The 23,452-nt window shown below is 37.3% G+C and overlaps 1 pseudogene; it reads left to right on the top strand.

Annotated features, from left to right (window-relative positions):
• The first annotated feature begins 11,395 nt into the window (after positions 1 to 11,395).
• LOC100294934 (large ribosomal subunit protein eL32-like) lies at positions 11,396 to 11,835 on the top strand (annotated as a pseudogene).
• Positions 11,836 to 23,452: the final 11,617 nt, after the last annotated feature.

The following is a 23,452-nucleotide window of genomic DNA, read 5'->3' on the forward strand; positions in this document are numbered from 1 at the left end:
AGCAAAAGAGTTCCATAAAACATTTATTTCTGCTTTATTGACTATGCCAAAGCCTTTGACTGTGTGGATCACAATGAATTGTAGAAAATTCTTAAAGAGATGGGAATACCAGATCACCTGACCTGTGTCTTGAGAAATATGTATGCAGGTCAGGAATCAACAGTTAGAACTGGACATGAAACAACAGATGGTTCCAAATAGGGAAAGGAGTACATCAAGGCTGTATATTGTCACCCTGCTTATTTAACTTCTATGCAGAGTACATCATGAGAAACGCTGGGCTGGATGAAGCACAAGCTGGAGTCAAGATTGCTGGAGAAATATCAATAACTTCAGATATGCATATATTACCACCCTTATGGCAGAAAGTGAAGAAGAACTAAAGAGCCCCTTGGTGAAGGTGAAAGAGGAGAGATGAAAAGTTGGCTTAAAGCTCAACATTCAGATAACTAAGATCATGACATCCAGCCCTATCACTTCATGGCAAGTAGATGGGGAAACAGTGGAAACAGTGGCTGACTTTATTTTGGGGGGGGGGCTCCAAAATCACTGCAGATGGTTATTTCAGCCATTAAATTAAAAGACGTTTACTCCTTGGAAGGAAAGTTATGACCAACCTAGAAAGCATATTAAAAAACAGAACCCTTACTTTGCCAACAAAGGCCTGTCTAGTAAAAGCTATGATTTTTTCCAGTAGTCGTGTATGGATGTGAAAGTTGGACTATAAAGAAAGTTGAGCGCTGAAGCATGGATGCTTTTTGAACTGTGGTGTTAGCAAAGATTCTTGAGAGTCCCTTGGACTGCAAGGAAATACAACCTGTTCATCCTAAATGAGATCAGTCCTGAGTGTTCATTGGAAGGACTGATATTGAAGCTGAAACTCCAATACTTTGGCCACCTGATACAAAGAACTGACTCATTTGAAAAGACCCTGATGCTGGGAAAGATTGAAGGCAGGAGGAGAAGAGGACGACAGAGGATGAGATGGTTGGATGGCATCCCTGACTCGATAGACATAAGTTTGGGTAAACTCCGGGAATTAGTGATGGACAGAGAGGCCTGGCATGCTGCAGTCCATGGGATCGTAAAGAGTCAGACACGACTGAGCAACTGAACTGAACTGACAGTCATGTCTGACTCTGTGACTCTATGGAGTCTAGCCCACCAAGCTCCCTTTGTCCATGGGTTTCTTCAGGCGAGAATACTGGAGTAGGTTACCATGCCCTCTTCCAGTGGACCTTCCTGAGCCAGGGATTGAACCTACCTACTTCTAAGTCTCTTGCATTGGCCAGCAGGTTCTTTTCCACTAATGCCACCTTTGCAGTAGAAAATGAAGTCTCTGAGCCAACACCTTTTATGTCCCATACCTAATGAAAGTCCAACTACGGGTAACCTGGATATGGAGTTTGTTCCTCTTCTCTTCAAATAAAATTTTTATAAAGAGGGATTATTAAGTAGTGTGCATATGGTTAGATGCCTCAGAGTCAGCATCATAGAAACACATGATCAAACTTTTATATTTTGGGGGGTGCATATCCCACCTATTGTGCACAATAATGTTCACAAATGGAAAACTATGGAGAGGAATGGAATATCACAAATTTAGAGTTCCTTTTGAATTCACTGTGTTTAAAGTTATAAATACAATAATATCTCAGTGGTGTTAGTTAAACTCTAAGTGTAGGCAACAATGGCTAAAGTCCCCAGTGATTTCAGATCAAGTCTAAATTAAATTTCAAACATCACTAATAACATACATTTTCTTTTTCTTTATTTTTTCATTTCTTTTATTTTTTTATATTTGTATAATTTAGTCTTTTTTTTTTACTTTACAATATTCAGTATTTGTTTATACATCTCTACCTAAATTCAACAAACATTCAGCTTGAGAAAATAATATAAGAATTTTAGAATAATAATCGTGGTACTGGCTACAACATTGAATTGCAGCTTATTAGCACTTTTACCATCTTTTTGCCACCCCTTTTGAGTAAAATTTTGATAAAAATCAAATCAAAAGGAAAAGGTGACTTTCTGATTAAAAGCAAACTTGAATTTTATATTTCATTTTATATTTTGCTTTCTGCTTATGATTGGAAAATTATTTTCTTAAATCAAAAGCTGAAACCAAGACAATTGTTTCTTATTAATTTCTTTTTGTATAGATTATTTTACATCATTTAAAATGGAATGCAAATTCCAAGGGAAAAATCTAGAATATTTCCTCTCGCAGTAGAATATAAATTTTCAGCTTTTATAGGATATTAGTTCCCTGGAGTTCTTGGCATTGAAATGTGATATTTTGTATTGCTTTTGTCTGTTTGGAAGGATAGATCAATGGCCATTGTTCTTTTTATTATTTGATTTTAGCTTCAACTTCTCTCTGTTTTATCTGCCTTGGAACAAATTTAGTTGCATAAAAAGACAGTCCTTAGACACCCATTTATTATAAACAACTTCTCATTCTACTTTACTTAAGTTTTACCATCAGCTCAAGAAATATCTTCAGAATATTAACAGATTTAACAATTACACTCAAAATGACATTTGACTTTTCATTTAAATTTCAGATGCTTTTCTTTTTCATATGAATATTCACTGCTCATATATCCTCTCATTTATTTTCTGAAGGTCTACTTCAGCATGTAAGTGACAATCATTTGTTGTTTTGTGTCAAATATTTATAATATAATGAGTTTATGTGTTAATTTTTAGTTTTTGTTTCGTTTATTCCTGTGGAAGAAGAATCTCTTGAGCTTTTTAGTTTGACTAGTAATCAAACCTCATGGAGACAATACTTCACTCTCTTGATGTCTTGCCATCATAAGCAAGGAGGCCATTTCACCATCCCAAACCTGGGAAATCTCTTTTCTCACTTTCCAGTTTTTAGACATGAAAGTTGATTTATTTGAAGAAGCACTTCGAAGGAAAGAGGGCAAGGACTTAATACACACCATGGAATTCTACCCTTTATACCTCACTATATCTTAGTAAAACATATTTTGACATATTTAGTGATTCTGGAATCCTTCCCAGAAGCAGAGAAGTGCCTACAATGGGAGTAAAACTGAAATGCCAATGATAAACCCAGACAGTTATTTCAGATTTTTAGTTCTATCATATGCAAATATCTTTCCAGATCTTACAAATTAAAAAAGAAAAAAAAAAGCTTCATTCAGAATGTTTAAATGTATCAAAGAGCACTGTTTCATGGCTACTGCCAGCGTTCACTGTTAAACACAGGGACCCTCAGAAGAAACACAAACTGCTTAGAAATAGAATATTCATCAAGTTACAATGGTTAATAATTATCTTGCTTCATTCCCAAGTTGTTCCCCAAAGAAACACGTACATGTTAGCATCATATCACCACCAACTGGCTGAAAGTGTTTACTAGGAATGTTTACTAGGAAGGAAATTGACTTTTAAAATAAAATAAACAGGAATAAACACTAAACATCTAGTATTTGATAAACTCATGGAGAAACCAGATCCTCCTCAAGTTGCCTTTTATTTATTTGCAATTGAGATTAAACTTCAACTACTTCAAATCTAAAGAAAGCTGGCACCTGAAATGCTGTTAACTTTGGAAGAAAATCATAACTTGTCAGTCTATCTTTAGCCTTGACAGATTTTGAAGAATTGGTTCACTAATTTTGTTCACTCCTTTTTGAACTCTGTCCAAATAGACCATTTTATGTATTCATTTGGTGACATTATCTGAACATCCCAACATTTTAAGGTGTCTTCTCCTTCTTGGTGGCTGATTAAGCTTCATTTAGAACATCCAAATATAGTTATGCATATGTCTTCTCTACCATCTAATCTAGACAATGCATATATACTGGCTCAGACAATTTCATTTGGCAGTGAGAAATTCCAGCACCTGTTTTCCCAAAGAAACTATCAACTTATAAAGCTGAAAACCTGATTGGAACTATTAACACAAGGCACTTAGGGTTTACAACCAGCACATAAAAATTTTAAAGATTGGCTTCTAATATACTGAAGAGTGTACAGTACTTATACAAAAATGGTATATTTCTAGTTCTCATGAAACACTCAGGTTCACCTTCTTACCTTCAGAACGCAGATAAAACACAGCATGTATCTTGTAGACATTACTGCTTTGTATATGTGTGATCAAAAATAATTGAACTCTAAGCAAAAAAGCAAAATGGCTGTCTGGGGAGACCTTACAAATAGCTGTGAAAAGAAGAGACGTGAAAAGCAAAGGAGAAAAGGAAAGATATAAACATCTAAATGCAGAGTTCCAAAGAATAGCAAGAAGAGATAAGAAAGTCTTCTTCAATGATCATTGCAAAGAACTAGAGGAAAAAAACAAAATGGGAAAGACTAGAGATCTCTGCAAGAAAATTAGAGATACCAAGGGAACATTTCATGCAAAGATGGGCTCGATAAAGGACAGAAATGGTATGGACCTAACAGAAGCAGAAGATATTAAGAAGAGATGGCAAGAATACACAGAAGAACTGTACAAAAAAAGATCTTGACGACCCAGATAATCACGATGGTGTGATCACTGACCTAGAGCCAGACATCCTGGAATGTGAAGTCAAGTGGACCTTAGAAAGCATCACTACGAACAAAGCTAGTGGAGGTGATAGAATTCCAGTTGAGCTATTCCAAATCCTGAAAGATGATGCTGTGAAAGTGCTGCACTCAATATGCCAGCAAATTTGGAAAACTCAGCAGTGGCCACAGGACTGGAAAAGGTCAGTTTTCATTCCAATCCCAAAGAAAGGCAATGCCAAAGAATGCTCAAACTACCACACAATTGCACTCATCTCACACGCTAGTAAAGTAATGCTCAAAATTCTGCAAGCCAGGCTTCAGTAATATGTGAACCGTGAACTTCCTGATGTTCAAGCTGGTTTTAGAAAAGGCAGAGGAACCAGAGATCAAGTTGCCAACATCCGCTAGATCATGGAAAAAGCAAGAGAGTTCCAGAAAAGCATCTATTTCTTCTTTATTGACTATCCCAAAGCCTTTAACTGTGTAGATCGCAATAAACTGTGGAAAATTCTGAAAGAGATGGGAATAACAGAACACCTGATCTGCCTCTTGAGAAATCTGTATGCAGGTCAGGAAGCAACAGTTAGAACTGGACATGGAACAACAGACTGGTTCCAAATAGGAAAAGGAGTACGTCAAGACTGCATATTTTCACCCTGTTTGTTTAACTTATATGCAGAGTACATCATGAGAAATGCTGGACTGGAAGAAACACAAGCTGGAATCAAGATTGCCGGGAGAAATATCAATAACCTCTGATATGCAGATGACACCACCCTTATGGCAGAAAGTGAAGAGGAACTAAAAAGCCTCTTGATGAAAGTGAAAGTGGAGAGTGAAAAAGTTGGCTTAAAGCTCAACATTCAAAAAACGAAGATCATGGCATCCGGTCCCATCACTTCATGGGAAATAGATGGGGAAACAGTGGAAACAGTGTCAGACTTTATTTTTCTGGGCTCCAAAGTCACTGCAGATGGTGGCTGCAGCCATGAAATTAAAAGACTCTTACTGCTTGGAAGGAAAGTTATGACCAACCTAGATAGCATATTCAAAAGTAGAGACATTTCTTTGCCAACAAAGGTTCATCTAGTCAAGGCTATGGTTTTTCCTGTGTTCATGTATGGATGTGAGAGTTGGATTGTGAAGAAAGCTGAGCGCCGAAGAATTGATGCTTTTGAACTGTGGTGTTGGAGAAGACTCTTGAGAGTCCCTTGGACTTGGAGGAGATCCAACCAGTCTATTCTGAAGGAGATCAGCCCTGGGATTTCTTTGGAAGGAATGATGCTAAAGCTGAAACTCCAGTACTTTGTCCACCTCATGCGAAGAGTTGACTCATTGGAAAAGACTCTGATGCTGGGAGGGATTGGGGGCAAGTGGAGAAGGGGATGACAGAGGATGAGATGGCTGGATGGCATCACTGACTCGATGGACGTGAGTCTGAGTGAATTTCGGGGGTAGGTGATGGACAAGGAGGCCTGTTGTGCTGTAATTCATGGGGTTGCAAAGAGTCGGATACGACTGAGCTACTGATCTGATCTGATATGTATATATATAACACACACATACATACATGTAGATGTGTATGGAAACTAAACTTCTTTCCACAGTGATGAACCTTATAGTGTTCTTTAGATGGTTTAGATTTCTTTCGATGTCAGCTCTTTCCTCATAATCTTTGCCTCATTCCCTACTATTATTTGGCTCTGAGCAAAGGAAATGAGGCTTCTAAGTATTTAACTCTTTATAATGATTAACATGTAAAAATTGCGTATCTTATTTGGTTGGTTGCACCCTTATTTACTTTTTCACTTTTGTCTGTTCTCATCCTCTAGTCTGGAAGCATGGTTTGTAACAGCAATCAGATTTAGTCCTTTATCTCTATTCTGGCTTTCATTACTTGGATTATTTGTAAGACCACAACTATCTGCAAACTAAATTCCATGTCTCAATTATTTTTGTCCTCTAACCCACTCTTCACACCACTGTCATATTTATCTCTTTCAAGCACCACTTACAACTTGTAATCCTTTATGTCTGCATTTCAAATGCAAACTCATTATTTGACGATTCAAACTCTATAATCTAATACCACACTCCCTCTCCCTAGCCATTGATACTAGTCTTTAGTTCTAGTTAGATTACTTTTCTTGTCAACTCATTCATACTCCCCACAAGAGTCCTGACACATTTATATGATTCAGCTATTTATATAGTAAAATGCATATTATATTAATATAGCAAAAATTTATGACAAAATTGGCCTCAAACTCATAACAACTGAATATTTTTGGTTTTTCTTCACATAACAGCAAATAGTGATATAGTATTTATCGGGTGTCATGCCCTATTCTAATAGCTTTAAAAATACGATCTGTATAACCAGCAGTAACCATCATCCATTCTGATTAGTTGGTGCTTGCCTCACACTACTTGTTAACTGTAGTGACTATTATCCTCGGTAAAAGTAGTGGTCAGAAAGGGCTTTTATCTGCGCTCAGTTAAGAGTGGGAGTACTGAAAACTGTTTCAGGTAAAGGATGTGATATGCTAAGGGTCACCAGGTTCAAAGAAAACATAGGAAATTGCAAGTAGGCCAGTACACTTGGAGTGAAAAGGGAGTAGGGGATTGAGAACAAATGCTAGAATGGCATGCTCCAGAAAGATCATTATGGACATTGAAAATCATCAAAGTAAAGAAAAAAACTGAAGTAGAGAAATAACAGGTTCAAATGAGTATTTTAGAAACTTCACTCTGTCAGCAGTGTGGGCAATAGACTTAAGACATTAAGTTATAGATAGGGTTACTTGTGTGGAGGGATTCTTTCCCAACTATCACATTTGTCTACCTCAAATTCTAATCTGTGAATGGTACTGAGTTTTAAACTTCTTTCCCACATGAGAGTTTGCTACAGCATTTTAACTCTTCTCCAAAAAACTGTCTAATGTCAATTAAAACAAGAATGCCCATCTCTGTTCTATATCCACATGACTCCCCAGTTCAACTGTTTCTAAAGACTAGCTATGAAACAGAATAAAATTCAAAGACTTTCCTTTCATTTGCAAAGTCCTCTATGATCTTTTCTCTGCCCAAATCCATGAGATAATCTTATATTATTCTCACCTTCATTCACTATGATCCAGCCACACCAGCATTGTTTTATTATTTGAGTTAATGAAGGACTTATCATTAACTCTTTACTTCTGCCTAGTATGTATAAACACCCTCCCCCCTCTATATTTCCAACGGTACTAAACCTGGATCTTTGTTTTTCATATCTCAGCTGAGAAAAATCTTTAGATCTTCCCAACTCAGGGACTGAACTCAAGTTTCCCACCTTGTAGGCAGAGTTCTACCATATGAAACACCAGGGAAGTCCAAGAATACTGGAGCGGGTAGCCTATCCTCACTAAAGTCCACTTCAAGGAGGCCTTTTCTAACTACTAAGTCTAAAGACACCAAAAACGTTCTGCCTATGTTTTCATCTAGGGGTTTTATGGTTTCAAGTACTACACTTAGATCTGTAATCCATTTTGAGTTTATTTTTGTATATGGCATCAGAGAATGTTCTAACTTCATTCTTTTACATAAGCTGTCCAAATGTCCCAGCACCACTTATTAAAAAGACTACTTTCTTCATTGTATATCCTTGCCTCCTTTGTCACAGAATAATTGACCATAGGTGTGTGTGTTTAGTTTTGAGCTCTATATTCTTTTCATTGAACTATGTGTCTCTTTTTGTGCTAGTAACATACTGTTTTCATTATTGTAGCTTTAAAGTATAGTTTTAAGTTAGGAAGACTGATTTTTCCAACTTATTCTTCTTTCTTAAGATTGTTATGATGATTTGGGATCTTTTGTGTTTCCATACATTTTTAAAATTATTTGCTCTACTTAAAAAAAAAATGGCATTGGTATTTTGATAGGGATTGCATTGAATTTGTAGATTACCTTGAGTAGTATGATCATTTTAACAATATTAAGTCTTCCAATTCAATCATAGTATATTTATCCATCCGGTTGTGCCATCTTCAGTTTCTTTAATCATTGTCTTACAGTTTTCTTGGTAGATCAGCTGGGAAAGAATCTGCTTGCAATGCAGGAGACCCTGGTTGAATTCCTGGGTTGGGAAGATCTTCTGGAGAGGGGATAGGCTACCCACTCCAGTATTCTTGGGCTTCCCTGGTGTTCCAGATGGTAGAACTCTGCCTGCAATGTGGGAAACGTGGGTTCAGTCCCTGAGTTGGGAAGATCCCCTAGAGAAGGGAATGGTTACCTACTGCAGTATTCTGGCCTCGAGAATTCCATGGACCGTATAGTCCATGGGGTCACAAAGAGTCAGAAATGACTAAACGACTTTCACTCACATTGCTTTCCAAATATACATTTTTCACCTACGTAGGTAAGTTTATTCCTAGGTATGGTTTACTCTTTGATGTGATGTTAAATGGGGCTGTTTCCTTCATTTTTCTTTCAGAGAGTTTGCTGTTTGAACATGTAAATATCATATTTTTTCATATATTAATTTTGAACCGTACAACCTTATCAAATTCATTGATGAGTTCTAGTAGTTTTGTGGTGGCATTTTTAGAATTTTCTATGTAGAGTATCATGTCATTTGCAAAGAATGACGGCTTTACTTCTTCCTTTCCAATTTAGATTCCTTTTATTTCATTTTTTTGTCTGATTTTTGTGGCTAGGACTTCCAAAACTATGTTGAATAAAAATGTGAGAGTGGGTATAGTTTTCTTGTTTCTGATCTTAGAGAAAATTATTTCAGCTGTTCACTTTTGAGTATAATACTACCTGTTGGTTTGTCATATCTTGCCTTTATTATGTTGAACTATGTCCCCTCTGTGCTCACTTTCTGGAGATTTTTTAATTATAAGTGGACATTGAATTTTGTCAAAAGATTTTCCAGCATCTATTAAGATTATCATGTGGTTGTTATTCTTCAATTTATTAATGTGGTGTATCACATGGATTGATTTGTGGATACTGAAAAAATCCTTGCATCCCTGAGATAAATCCCACTTGATCATGGTTTATGATCTTTTTATTGACAATCACTTTTGTTGTTGCTGTTCAGTCACTCAGCTCTGTCTGACATTTTGAGACCCAATTGACTGCAGGATGCCAGGCTTCTCTGTCCCTCACTATCTCTCAGTTTGCTCAAATTCATGTCTATTGAGTCGATAATGCCATCCAACCATCTCATTCTCTGTCATCCCCCTCTCCTCCTGTCCTCAGTCATTCCCAGCATCAGGGCCTTTTAAACTGAGTTAGATCTGCACATCAGGTGGCTGAAGTATTGGAGCTTCAGCTTCAAAATTAGTCCTTGCAATAAGTATTCAGAGTTGATTTCATTTATGATTGACTGGCTTGATCTCTTTGCTGTACAAGGGACTCTCAAGAGTTTTCTCCAACACAACAGTTCAAAAGCATCAATTCTTCCATAGCCTTCTTTATGGTTCAACTCTCACATCTATACATGACTACTGGAAAAGCCATAGCTTTGACTATACAGACCATCAATTCTTCCATAGCCTTCTTTATGGTTCAACTCTCACATCTATACATGACTACTGGAAAAGCCATAGCTTTGACTATACAGACCCTTGTTGAGAAAGTGATGTCTCTGTTGTCTAGGTTTGTCATAGTTTTTCTTCCAAGGAGCAAGTGTCTTTTAATTTCATGGCTGCATTTACTATCTGCAGTGACTTTGGAGCCCAAGAAAATAGTCTGTCATTGTTTCCAGTATTTCCTCATGTATTTGCCATGAAGTGATGGGACAGGATGCCATGATCTTAGTTTTTTGAATTTTGAGTTTTAAGCCAGCTTTATCACTCTCCAATTTAACATTCATCCATAAGATATTTAGTTCTTCTTCATTTCCTGCCATAAAGGTGATGTCATCTGCATATCTGAGGTTATTGATATTTGTCCAGGCAGTCTTGATTACAGCTTGTGCTTCATCCAGCCAGGCATTTTGCATGATATACTCTGCATATCATTTAAATAGGAAGGGTGATAATATACAGCCTTGATGTACTGCTTTCCCAATTTTGAACCAGTTCATTGTTCCATGTCCAGTCCTGACTGTTGCTTCTTGACATGCATACAAGTTTCTCAAGAGGCAGATAAGGTGGCCTGGTATTCTCATCTTTTTTAGGAATTTTCCACTGTTTGTTGTGCTCCACACAGTCAAAGGCTTTAGTATAGTCAGTGAAGCAGAAGTAGATATTTTTCTGTCTTTTACATAAGTCATAGCAATATTTTTTTAAATTTATCTCCTAAAACAAAAGAAACAAAACACAAATAAACAAATGGATCCCAGCTAATCTCAAAAGCTTTTGCACAGCAAAATAAATCACTGACAAAGCATAAAGATAACTTGATGAATGGGAGAAAATATTTGCAATTGATATGACTGATAAGGGGTTAATATCCAAAATATACAAACAGCTCATACAACTCAACATCAAAAAACAAACTGCTTAAAAATGGGCAGAAGACCTAAATAAATATTTATCTAAAGAGGATATGCTGATGGTCAACAGGCAGGTGAAAATCTGCTCAACATGTCCAATAATCAGGAAAATGGAAATCAACACCACAAGGAGATCACTTCACACCTGCAAGAATGACCATCATCAAAAGGAACACAAATAACAAATGTTGGAGAAGACGTGGAGAAAAGGCAACATTGTACACTCTTGGTGGAAATGTAAATGGTTGTAGCCACTGTGGATAACAGTATGGAATTTTCTGAAAAATTAAAAAATAGAGCTACCAAATTACCCAGCAATTATACTCCTTGAGTCCCTCCATATGCAGTCTCAGTCATCTCCTACTTGGTATCATGGCCACCATCAGATCTCTCATAAAGCCCAAGATCATCAAAAAGAAGACCAAGAAGTTCACCTGGCACCAGTCAGATTGATATGTCAAAATTTGGTGGAACTGCCAGAAAACCAGAGGCATCAACAACAGGGTGGCAGGGATTCAAGGGTCATATCTTGATGTCCAACATCAGTTATGAGAGCAACAAGAAAATAAACACATGATGCCCAGCATATTTTGGAAGTTCCTGGCCTACAATACCGAGAACTTGTAGTGCTGCTGATGTGCAACAAATTTGTTTCAATTTCTCACAATATCTCTTCCAAGAACTGCAAAGCCATAGTAGAAAGAGCATCACAGCTGGCTATCAGAGACACCAATTGCAATGCCAGTCTGTGCAGTGAAGAAAACACAGAGATAGCTCATGTTCACATTGTGTTTGTGTTAACAAAACCATGAAACTTGGGATAAAAGCACTAACTTGAAAAGATACATGAATCCCAATATTCATAGTAGCATTGTTTACAGTTACTAAGATATGAAAGCAAACTAAGTGTGTTATTTTATATTTGTATGTGCTCCTAACTTAGAGAGGTATTTTCTTCATTAAATGTTTCCTTTTTATAATTCATGGCCCTGTATTTGATCATAATCTACTTTCTTTATTCAACTTTTTAATAGTTGCACTGTTCCTGGAATGGCTTTATTTAGGAAGCTTGTGTGAGGAAGGGAGGAAGAAGATGATCTAAACTATTGAATATTATCCTAATATCAGAAGACTATCATGAGACTCTGATTGCTTTAGACTTAGGAAACTAGAATCAGGGCATGTGGAGTCTTTATATTTTCCCTGACACACTGATAGTTAACTTCCTGTAAATGTTAAAAGTTTATATTATTTCTGATTCAGTCTCACCTCTACAGCTTCTCAAGACTTTATGTCTTGTGGGGTCCAAGAAAGCTTCAACCACTATCCCTAAACACTTTTTTTTTCTGTTATAGGGGAAAAGTCATCATTTATTTTTTAATTCAGGGTATACCATTTAATTGCTGGGTTTTACTCAGCCACAGGTAATAACTCTGTAGTCCCTCAGTTCTACTTGACCACCAATTTTGGGGCAGTCTTTGCCTTGTTTCATCTTTTTCAGTTAAAGATACTTCTTAGTATCATTGCAGACAAAGTTTGTTTTTTCTGTACTTCACTCTTCTCCTTGTTTACAGTGATTTATGAGGAGAAATAAATTGCTGGTGGCTCAGACAGTAAAGAATCCGCCTGCAATGTGGGAGACCTAGGTTCAATCCCTGGGTTTGGAATATCCCCTGGAGGAGGACATGGCAACCCTCTCTCGTATTCTTGCCTGGAGAATCCCCGTGGGCGGAGGATTCTGGTGGGCTATAGTCCATGGGGTCACAAAGAATCAGACATGACTGAGAAACTAAGCACCTGAGGAGAAAGGGAGAAAATGTAGGTTAAGAGCACCACTTTTAACTATAAATCTTTCCATAAACTTCTTAGACTTGAGAGCATAATAGGAATTAGGCTCAGAAGTTCATCATTGATGATAATGTAATATTGGGACTTGATAATTTTAGTGTGTGTTTGTTTTTCTATTTAACTTTAAGTTGGAGTATTTGCAAATGCTCAGCACATATGGGGGGAAATGTTTCTGCTACATTAATAAGTTTCTTTGCATCAATAGCCTCACTTATACAGGGAGGCTAAGCACAGTAATTCAGTAAATTGAAAAGTCTATACATTGCTGCTTCCGTGTATAATTCTGAGAATTAATACATCAATGTAGTAAAAGTGGATAAGTAAAGATGGAGCACAGTGAAAAGCCCATTGTAAACAGTTATGGGAAGAAGCACATTGGTAGCTTAGTCTCAAATATAGCCTGATATTAATGCTTACAAGGGTGAACTGTGTAAAATCATCAAAGGCCTGTATACAAGCTACTTAGAATTTCTTTTCATAAGTATTTTAGTTTAATAGTGGTGTTTAACTCCCTATACCTTTTTAATCCATCATATATTTTGAAGATGTATATATTTACAAATATGTTTTCAAAAAAAAGCAACTAAGCTTTTTTTTGTCCAGTTGCGAAGGATACTGAGGTAATTCATTTTATCTTTAAAGGAGAAATTCTTGCATATGGTAATTTCTCATGAGTGAAGCTTGAGAGGTATATTTGGAAGAATAAAACAATTTGAGGGGGAGCAGAGAGAAAGCATGGAAGAGTGGCCTCAAGTGCTGCATGAGTCTTCGTCTACTATTCATGCTTTCTGTATTACTGTGGTATTAGGAAAGGTCTTACAATCAGATGCTGGCAGAAGACATGACATTCCTTGGTAGGAGACAAAAGACTTCATCACTCATAGCAAAAGAATGGAAAATGAGGCAAGAGAAATATGACAATTTCTTAAAAAATAAAATTATGGATGATATAATTTGCTTATGCTGCTTTTCTGGAGATAAAAACTTTGTGAATAATATTACTCAGGAATGAGTCTGCTCTTAGTTATCTTATCAGACAAGCTGTCTAAAGTCATTCTGTGTGCACAGACATCTCTAAGCACACTTCTTGACACATCCCTGCCTATCAGAGGGACAAGACTTAGCTCTACACATCAGTGAGCAGGAACAAGTCTTTCCCACTAGGAAGTCTGCACAAGCCCCTGAACCAACGTTACCCACTGGAGACAGACACCAGAAGCAAGAGAAACTAGGAATCTGTACTCCAAGAAGCAGAGACCACAAACACAGAATGTTAGACAAAATAAGATGAAAGAAATACGCTCCAGAAGAAAAAACTCCAGAAGAACAACTAAATGAAGTGGAGACAGGAAACCTGCATGAAAAAGAATTCAGAGTAATGATAGTAAAGATGATCCAACATAGGAAAATAATAGAGGGACAGACTAAGAAGATGCAAAAAAAAAAAAAAATGCTAGCAAAGAGCTAGGATATTTAAAGAACAGAGATGGAACAATGCAATAACTGAAATGAAAAACACAGTAGGAAAGAAATCAATAGCAGAATAATTGAAGCAGAAGAATGAATAAGCAAGCTGGAAGACAGAGTGGTGGAAATCACTACTGCAGAACAGAATAAAGGAAAATGAAAGAAAGAAATAAAGACAATCTAAGAGACCTCTGGAACAACATTAAATGCGCCAACATTTACGTTATAAGGGTTCCAGAAGTAGAAGAAAGAGAAAGGGCCTAAGAAAATACTTGATTAAAACTTCATTAAAATGAGAAAGGAAGCAGTCACTCAATTCCAGAAAGCAGAGTTCCATAAAGGAAAAACTCAAGAAGGATCATGACAAGGCACACATTAATCAAATCCACAAAAATTAAAGACAAATTATTAAAAACAAAACAAAACAAAACAAACAAACAAAAAAAAAAAGGGAATCCCCATATAGTTATCAGCTGATTTTTCATAAGAAATTCAGTAGGCCCAACGAGAGTGGTGCAATTATATTTAAAGCGATGAAAGGAAAATACCTACAAGTAAGAACACTATACCCAGCAAGGTTCTTTTTTCAGATTTGGCAAAAAAGTAAAAGCTTTACAGACAAGAAAAGCTAAGATATTTCTTAGCTCTACAACAAATATTATAGAGCTAACCACCTTTACAACAAATGTTGAAGGAACTTCTCTGTGCAGAAAAGTCCACAACTAGAAACAAGAAAATTATGAATAGAAAAGCTCACTGGTAAACCAAATATACATTAACTGTGGGAAATTATGCACACAGAAATATGATATAAAAGTCACTGATAATAAGGAAAAAAAAAGGAGAGTACAAATACACAATATTGGAAACACATTTGAAATTAAGCAGCCAACAACTTAAAACTATCTTGTTTGTGTGTGTGTGTGTGTGTGTGTATATATATATATATATATATATATATATATAGTGTGTGTGTATATATATACATATATATTGTGTGTGTATATATATATATACATATATATTGTGTGTATACATATATATATATAAACTGCATGACAACTACAAACCTAAAATCTACAATAGACCTACATGTAAAAAAGAAAAGGTAATCCAAAACAAATTGAAATAGAGTCAACAAATCACAAGAGAATAGAACAACAAAAAAAGGGGGTGGGGGGAGACCTCAAAAACAAATCTTAAACACTTAACAAAAAGGCAATATGAACATAAATATTGATAATTGCCTGAAATGTAAATGAATTAAATACTTCAAACAAAAGACACAAATTCACTGGATATGTAAACAAGACTCTATGTATGTACGCGTGTGTGTGTGTGTGTGTGTGTGTGTGTGAAATTTTTTCTTTGTTCGGTTGTGTCCGACTCTTTGCAACCCCATGGACCATAGCCTGCCAGTCTCCTCTGCCCATGGAATTCTCCAGGCAAAACTACTTGAGTGGGTAGCCATTCCCTTCTTCAGGGGATTTTCCTGACCCAGAGATCGAACCCAGGTCTCCTGCAGGCAGGAGATTCTTTACCATTGAGCCACCGGGGAAGCCCATATATACTGTCTACAAGAGACTCACTTCAGGAATAGGGACACACACAGACTGAATGTGAGGGGATGGAAAAAGTTATTCCACTTAAATGGAAATCAAAACAAAGCTGAAGTAACAATATTCACATCAGACAAATAAGCTTCAGAATAAAGACTGTTGCAAGAGAAAAAGGACACTACAATAATAATAAAGGAATCAATGCAAGAAGATACAATAACCATAAATATACACACACCAAGCATAGGTGCACCTCAATATATAAGGCAAAAGTTAGTAGCCATAAGAGGAGAATCAACAGTAACACATTAATAGTGGAAGACATTAACAGACAACTTACATTAATTACCCAGACAGATGATAAATAAGGAAAAACAGGCATTGCATGACACATTAGACTAGATGGATGTAATTAATAATTATAGAGCATTCCATCCAAAAACAGCAGAATATACATTCTTCTCAAGTGCACATAAAACATACTCCAGGATTGGTCACATGCTGAGCCACAAAATGAACCTTGGCAAATTTGAGAAGATTGAAATCACATCAAGCATTTTTTATGACCACAATACTATGAGACTAGAAATTGGTAGAACAGAAAACTATAAAAAGAAAGAAAGAAAGAAAAAAAAGGAACATGTAGAAGCTTAACAGTATGTTACTAAACAATCAGTAAATCACTGAAGAAATCAAAGAGAAAATTTTAAAAATATCTAGAGACAAATGAAAATGAAAACATGATGGTCCAAAACCTTTGGGACACAGCAAAAGCAGTTTTAAAACAGAAATTTATACCAGTACCCTCTTTCTCAGAAATTGAGAAAATGTCAAATTTAAAACTAAAGTGGAGGCGGTCCTAAGATTGTGGAGGAATAGGATGGGGAGACCACTTTCTCCTACAAATTCATCAAAAGAACATTTAAAAGCTGAGTAAATTCCACAAAATAACTTCTGAATGCTGGCAGAGGACATCAGGCACCCAGAAAAGCAGCCCAATGTCTTCAAAAGGAGGTAGGAAAAATATAAAAGACAAAAAGAGAGACAAAAGAGGTAGGCTCGGAGTTTTGCCCTGAGAAGAGAGTCTTAAAAAGAGAGAAGTTTCCAAACACCAGGAAACACTCTCACTGCCAAGCCTTGGGCGAGCCTTGGAACCTCAGAGGGCAACATAACTGGGATGAAAAATGAATAAATAATTAAAACCCACAGATTATGTGCCCAACGAAAACTCCCAGTGGAGAAGCAGTGCAGACGCCTGCACCCGCCACTAGCAAGCGGGGGCTGGGCAGAGAGGTGCAGGCTGCATTGCTTAGAGTAAGGACTGGGCCTGAATGCCCTGAGGGCAATCTAAGGGAACTAATTTGGGCTAGCAAATCAGACTGTGGGATAGCTACCACGCGAAAAGCCCTAACCTAAGACACCTTCAGGTCCACTCACAGAACAAAAGACTGAACAGAAATAGCAGACCATCCCCCTCCCATGACAGGCAGCCAGAGCCTGAAGGGGGCTATCGCAGCCCCAGAGATGCATTATCTACCAAACTGCAAGCAGGCTTCTTTGCTAACTAAGACTTCTTGGGGTTCTGGATGGTCAACATCCGCCTGAGAAGGTGCGCCAGTTGTACGCCCAGAAAACAGCGGCAGGGACAGGGGAGGCCATAAGTCGCACCAACTGCTCTCGACAAACACCTTATCACCACCTGAGCTGCTCAGACCTGGGAAGGGCACAAAACACAGGCCCAACCTAGTCTGCGCCTCTGAGGACTACCCAAGTGCCTGAACCTGAACGGCTTAGACCTGGGAGGTGCATGCAGCCCAGGGCCAGCCTCGGACAGTTCCCAGAGGAGCAACCTAGAGCCTGAGCAGTGTGGGCAAAGAGGGCACACACACCATGAGCAGGGGCAGGGCCAGTGCGGCTGAGACACTGCAAGCACACGCCAGTGTTATCTGTTTTCAGGGTCCCTCCCTCCCCATTGCGCGACTGAACAAGTGAGCCTAAAAAAGGGTCCACCATGGCCCCCTTGTGTCAGGGTGGAAATTAGACACTGAAGAGACGAGCAAACAGAAGAAGCTAAAACAGAAGGTACAGTGTTGGAAGTGACAAGTGCAATGGATTCAGTTCAGTTCAGTCGCTCAGTAGTGTCTGACTCTTTGCGACCCCATGAATCGCAGCACACCAGGCCTCCCTGTCCATCACAACTCCCAGAGTTCACTCAAACTCACTTCCTTTGAGTTGGTGATACCATCCAGCCATCTCATCATCTGTCGTCCCCTTTGCCTCCTGCCCCCAATGCCTCCCAGTATCAGAGTCTATTCTAATGGTTCAATTCTTTGCATTAGGTGGCCAAAGTACTGGAGTTTCAGGTTTAGCATCATTCTTTCCAAAGAACACCCAGGGCAAATCTCCTTCAGAATGGACTGGTTGGATCTTCTTGCAGTCCAAGGGACTCTCAAGAGTCTTCTCCAACACCACAGTCCAAAAGCATCAATTCTTCAGTGCTCAGCTTTCTTTACAGTCCAACTCTCACATCCATACATGACCACAAGAAAAACCATATCCTTGACTAGATGGACCTTTGTTGGCAAAGTAATGTCTCTGGTTTTGAATACACTATCTAGGTTGGTCATAACTTTCCTTCCAAGGAGTAAGCGTCTTTTAATTTCATGGCTGCAATCACCACCTTCAGTGATTTTGGAGCCCAAAAAAATAAAGTCTGACACTGTTTCCACTGTTTCCCCATCTATTTCCCAAGAAGTTATGGGAACAGATGCCATGATCTTAGTTTTCTGAATGTTGAGCTTTAAGCCAACTTTTTCACTCTCCTCTTTCACTCTCATCAAGAGGCTCTATAGTTCCTCTTCACTTTCTGCCATAAGGGTGGTGTCATCTGCATATCTGAGGTTATTGATATTTCTCATGGCAATCTTGATTCCAGCTTGTGTTTCTTCCAGTCCAGCGTTTTTCATGATGTACTCTGCATATAAGTTAGATAAGCAGGGTGACAATATACAGCCTTGACATACTCCTTTTCCTATTTGGAACCAGTCTGTTGTTCCATGTCCAGTTATAACAGTTGCTTCCTGACCTGCATATAGGTTTCTCAAGAGGCAGGTCAGGTGGTCTGGTATTCCTATCTCTTTCAGAATTTTCCACAGTTTATTGTGATCCACACAGTCAAAGGTTTGGCATAGTCAATAAAGCAGAAATAGGTGTTTTTCTGAAACTCTCTTCCTTTTTCCGTGATCCAGCATATGTTGGCAATTTGATCTCTAGTTCCTCTGCCTTTTCTAAAACCAGCTTGAACATCTGGAAGTTCACGGTTCACGTATTGCTTAAGCCTGGCTTGGAGAATTTTGAGCATTACTTTACTACCGTGTAAGATGAGTGCAATTGTGTGGTAGTTTGAGCATTCTTTGGCATTGCCTTTATTTGGGATGGGAATGAAAACTGACCTTTTCCAGTCCTGTGGCACTGCTGAGTTTTCCAAATTTGCTGGTATATTGAGTGCAGCACTTTCACAGCATCATCTTTCATGATTTGAAATAACTCAACTGGAATTCCATCACCTCCACTAGTTTTGTTCATAGTGATGCTTTCTAAGGCCCACTTGACTTCACATTCCAGGATGTCTGGCTCTAGGTGAGTAATCACACCATAGTGATTATCTGGGTCGTGAAGATCTTTTTTGTACACTTCTTCTGTGTATTCTTGCCACCTCTTCTTAATATCTTCTGCTTCTGTTAGGTCCATACTATTTCTGTCCTTTATTGAGCCCATCTTTGCATGAAATATTCCCTTGGTATCTCTAATTTTCTTGACGAGATCTCTAGTCTTTCCCATTCTGTTGTTTTCCTGTATTTCTTTGCAGTGATCGCTGAGGAAGGTTTTCTTATCTCTCCTTGCTATTCTTTGGAACTCTGCATTCAGATGCTTATATCTTTCCTTTTCTTCTTTGCTTTTCACTTCTCTTCTTTTCACAGCTATTTTTAAGGCCTCCCCAGACACCCATTTTTCCTTTTTGCATTTCTTGTTTGGGGGATGATCTTGATCCCTGTCTCCTGTACAATATCACGAACCTCCATCCATAGTTCATCAGGCACTCTATCTATCAGATCTAGGCCCTCAAATCGATTTCTCACTTCCACTGTATAATCATAAGGAATTTGGTTTAGGTCATACCTGAATGGTCTAGTGGTTTTCCCTACTTTGTTCAATTTAAGTCTTAATTTGGCAGTAAGGAGTTCATGATCTGATCCACAGTCAGCCCCCGGTGTTGTTTTTACTGACTGTATAGAGCTTCTCCATCTTTGGCTGCAAAGAATATAATCAATCTGATTTCGGTGTTGACCATCTCATGACGTCCATGTGTTGAGTCTTCTCTTGTGTTTTTGGAAGAGGGTGTTTGCTATGACCCTATAAGTAGAGAAGAAGCACATAAAAATTATAGAACATCATTAGTCTTTATGGAAATTAAAAGTCAAACTAAAAAGAGATAAAATTACATATTTAATGTCATTGTTAAATTTAACAATTCTGCTAATACCTAGTGTTGGCAAAAATGCAGAGCAACAAGAATTCTCATATATTGCTGATAATAATGTAACATGGTACAGCCATTTTGTAAAACTCTCAGTCATTTATAAAGTAAAAAGTCACTTGTTGTATGACTTGGCAATTCTATTCCTTTTTATTTAGCTAGGAAAAATAGAAGCATATTACACAAAATCTCTTGCACCACCATGTTCAGAGCTACCTTTTCGTAGTCAAAATTATTTGGAAGCATCTTAATATCTATCAGTGGATAATGGAAAACAAATTGTGGTATAACCATACAATGGGAAACCATTTAGCAATAAAAAAATAAATACATGACATAGTCAACAATGTGTAAGCATCTCACAGTACACCTTGTAGAAGGAAAATATCCAAAAGTAAATGAGTACACACTATGTGATACCATTTATATGAACCTCTAGAAAAAGAAAAATATTCTTTTTTTTTTTTTTTTTTAGCCGGGTGCCCCGGCGCTTTCAAGGCGCTCGCGCGGCTGCCAGCGCCTTCCGCCCGGCCGGCCCTTCTCCTAGAAAAAGAAAAATATTCTATAATGACAGAAAGCCAATCAGTGTTTCAACTAGCAGAGTGGAATTCAGGTTATTACACTGCAATGGGGCATTATGGGACTTCATTGAGTAATAGAAGCATCCTAATGTCTCTTTATGGGTTTGATTACACAGGCATTCACATTTGCCAAAACGTTTCAATCTCTGCTCTTATTGCATATAAATGACTATTCGATAAATCTGATTTTGAAGGTAAAAATAATGTTATACTATAAAAGATATAGCTATGTTATGTACTGTTTGGAATTTAGATCCTGATCTAAACAAATTCTAAAAAGACACTTTTTTAGGCTGTTGGGGAAAGTCAAATGTCCCTGATTAGTTGATGATATTAAGAAACAATTATTAATTGTGTTTTAAAATGATCATTTCATTGAGATATTGTTTAAAAAACAAACTCCTTATCTATTGTAAATATATTTTTTGGTTTTTGTACTGTTTTATAGTATCTGAGATTTGCTTCAAAATAATCCTAAGCAGAAGGTAGTAAGTGAATATATAAATGAAAGTAGATTGGTCATATGTAGATAATTAATGAAGCAAGGCAATAGGTACTGTGAAGTGAGGCTCATAACTGCATAATCTTTACTTTTGCAAGCATTCAACATTTTCATTATAAACGTTTTAAAATGATCAAATAGCATTATACTTGTTTGTTTAGCCATTAAATCATTTCCGACTCTTTTGCTACCCCATGGGCTCTAGCTCACAAGGCTTCTCTGTCCATGGAATTTCTCCAGCAAGAATACTGGAAAGTGAAAGTGAAAGTCGCTTAGTCTTGTCCAAATTTTTGTGACTTCATGGACTGTACAGTTCATGGAATTCTCCAGGTCAGGATACTGGAATGTGTAGCCTATCCCTTCTCCAGTGGATCTTCCCAACCTAGGAATCAAATCAGTGTCTCCTGCATTGCAGGAGGATTCTTTACCAACTGAACTATCAGAGAAGCCTAAGAATACTGGAATGGGTAGCCATTTTCTTCTCCAGCAGATGTTCCCAACCCAGGGATCAAACTTGCGATTACTGCATTGGTAGACATATTTTTCACCACTGAGCCAACAGGGAAGCCCCAGCATTATAGTACAATTCCATATTTTGCACATGTGTGTAGAAAAGCTATTTCATAAATATATTTTCATCATAAGCCTTAAAGGATATGCACAAAAACTTTGGCAATTGTGATTACCCTTAGAGCTTGGAAATTCAGACTATTGAAATTGCTTTTCATTTTGATTTCTGTGTGTTTGACTCTTTTCTACAGTGAGATTTATTACTTGTAATTAAAATATGTATAATACAGAGTGAAGTAAGCCAGAAAGAAAAACACCAATACAGTATACTAACACATATATGTGGAATTTAGAAAGACGGTAACAATAAACTCTGTATACGAGACAGCAAAAGAGACACTGATGTATAGAACAGTCTTTTGGACTCTGTGGGAGAGGGAGAGGGTGGGATGATTTGGGAGAATGGCACTGAAATATGTATAATATCATATATGAAACAAGTCACCAGCCCAGGTTTGATGCATGATACTGGATGCTTGGGGATGGTGCAATGGGACGACCCAGAGGGATGGTATGGGAAGGGAGGAGGGAGGAGGGTTCAGGATGGGGAACACGTGTATACCTGTGGCAGATTCATTTCAATATATGGCAAAATCAATACAATATTGTAAAGTTAAAAAATAAAATAAAATAAAAATAAAATAAAATATGTATAAATAATTATAAAAATTATAAAGCAATTGATTACCATTAAATTAAAATTATATTATTTTGTATTCAGAAAATAAGTCAACAAAATTCCCAAGGACAGTTTCGTCTACAATTTGCTGGAGGACACATTTTTAATAAGTTCCTGGGAACATTCCTCTTTTTGACTTTGTTTTTCAGAAGATTGTGTCAAATGTGATAGCATTAGCATTCATGGTTTGTTTTTTTTTTTTTTTTTTTGCATTTTTACCAACTCTATCCAGTACTTGTTTTTACATCACTTTTCCTTGACTGGTTTGAAATGCCAACTTGCTGAATCCTCAGATCACTTCATTTAAACTTCTATTATGGCTTTAACTCCTAAAAGATTGGCATTTAACTTCCTACACAATATAACTCTAACCAGTTTTTTCAAAACTTATGTTCCAAAGTGTAGTAAGGAGACAGCATCATGTGGCCAAAGTGAATGTATTTAGCAAAAAGCAGATAGATTAAAATCACAACCTTGATATCAGTAGAGTGCCTTTGAACAAATTATTCAACTCCACTGGGCCTCAGTTATCCTTGTTTTAAAAATAGACATAAAAAGTGTTATTACCACACAGGACTGAATATAGGGAAATACAAGAAAGCATGTGAGGTTTCTAAAACATAATATATGCTTAAAAAATGTTGGTTTTCCTTTCCTCTATCCCCATACATAACACCTATGTGCCA

The sequence above is a fragment of the Bos taurus genome, chromosome X (assembly GCF_002263795.3).
Source record: "Bos taurus isolate L1 Dominette 01449 registration number 42190680 breed Hereford chromosome X, ARS-UCD2.0, whole genome shotgun sequence".
Lineage (NCBI taxonomy): Eukaryota > Metazoa > Chordata > Mammalia > Artiodactyla > Bovidae > Bos > Bos taurus.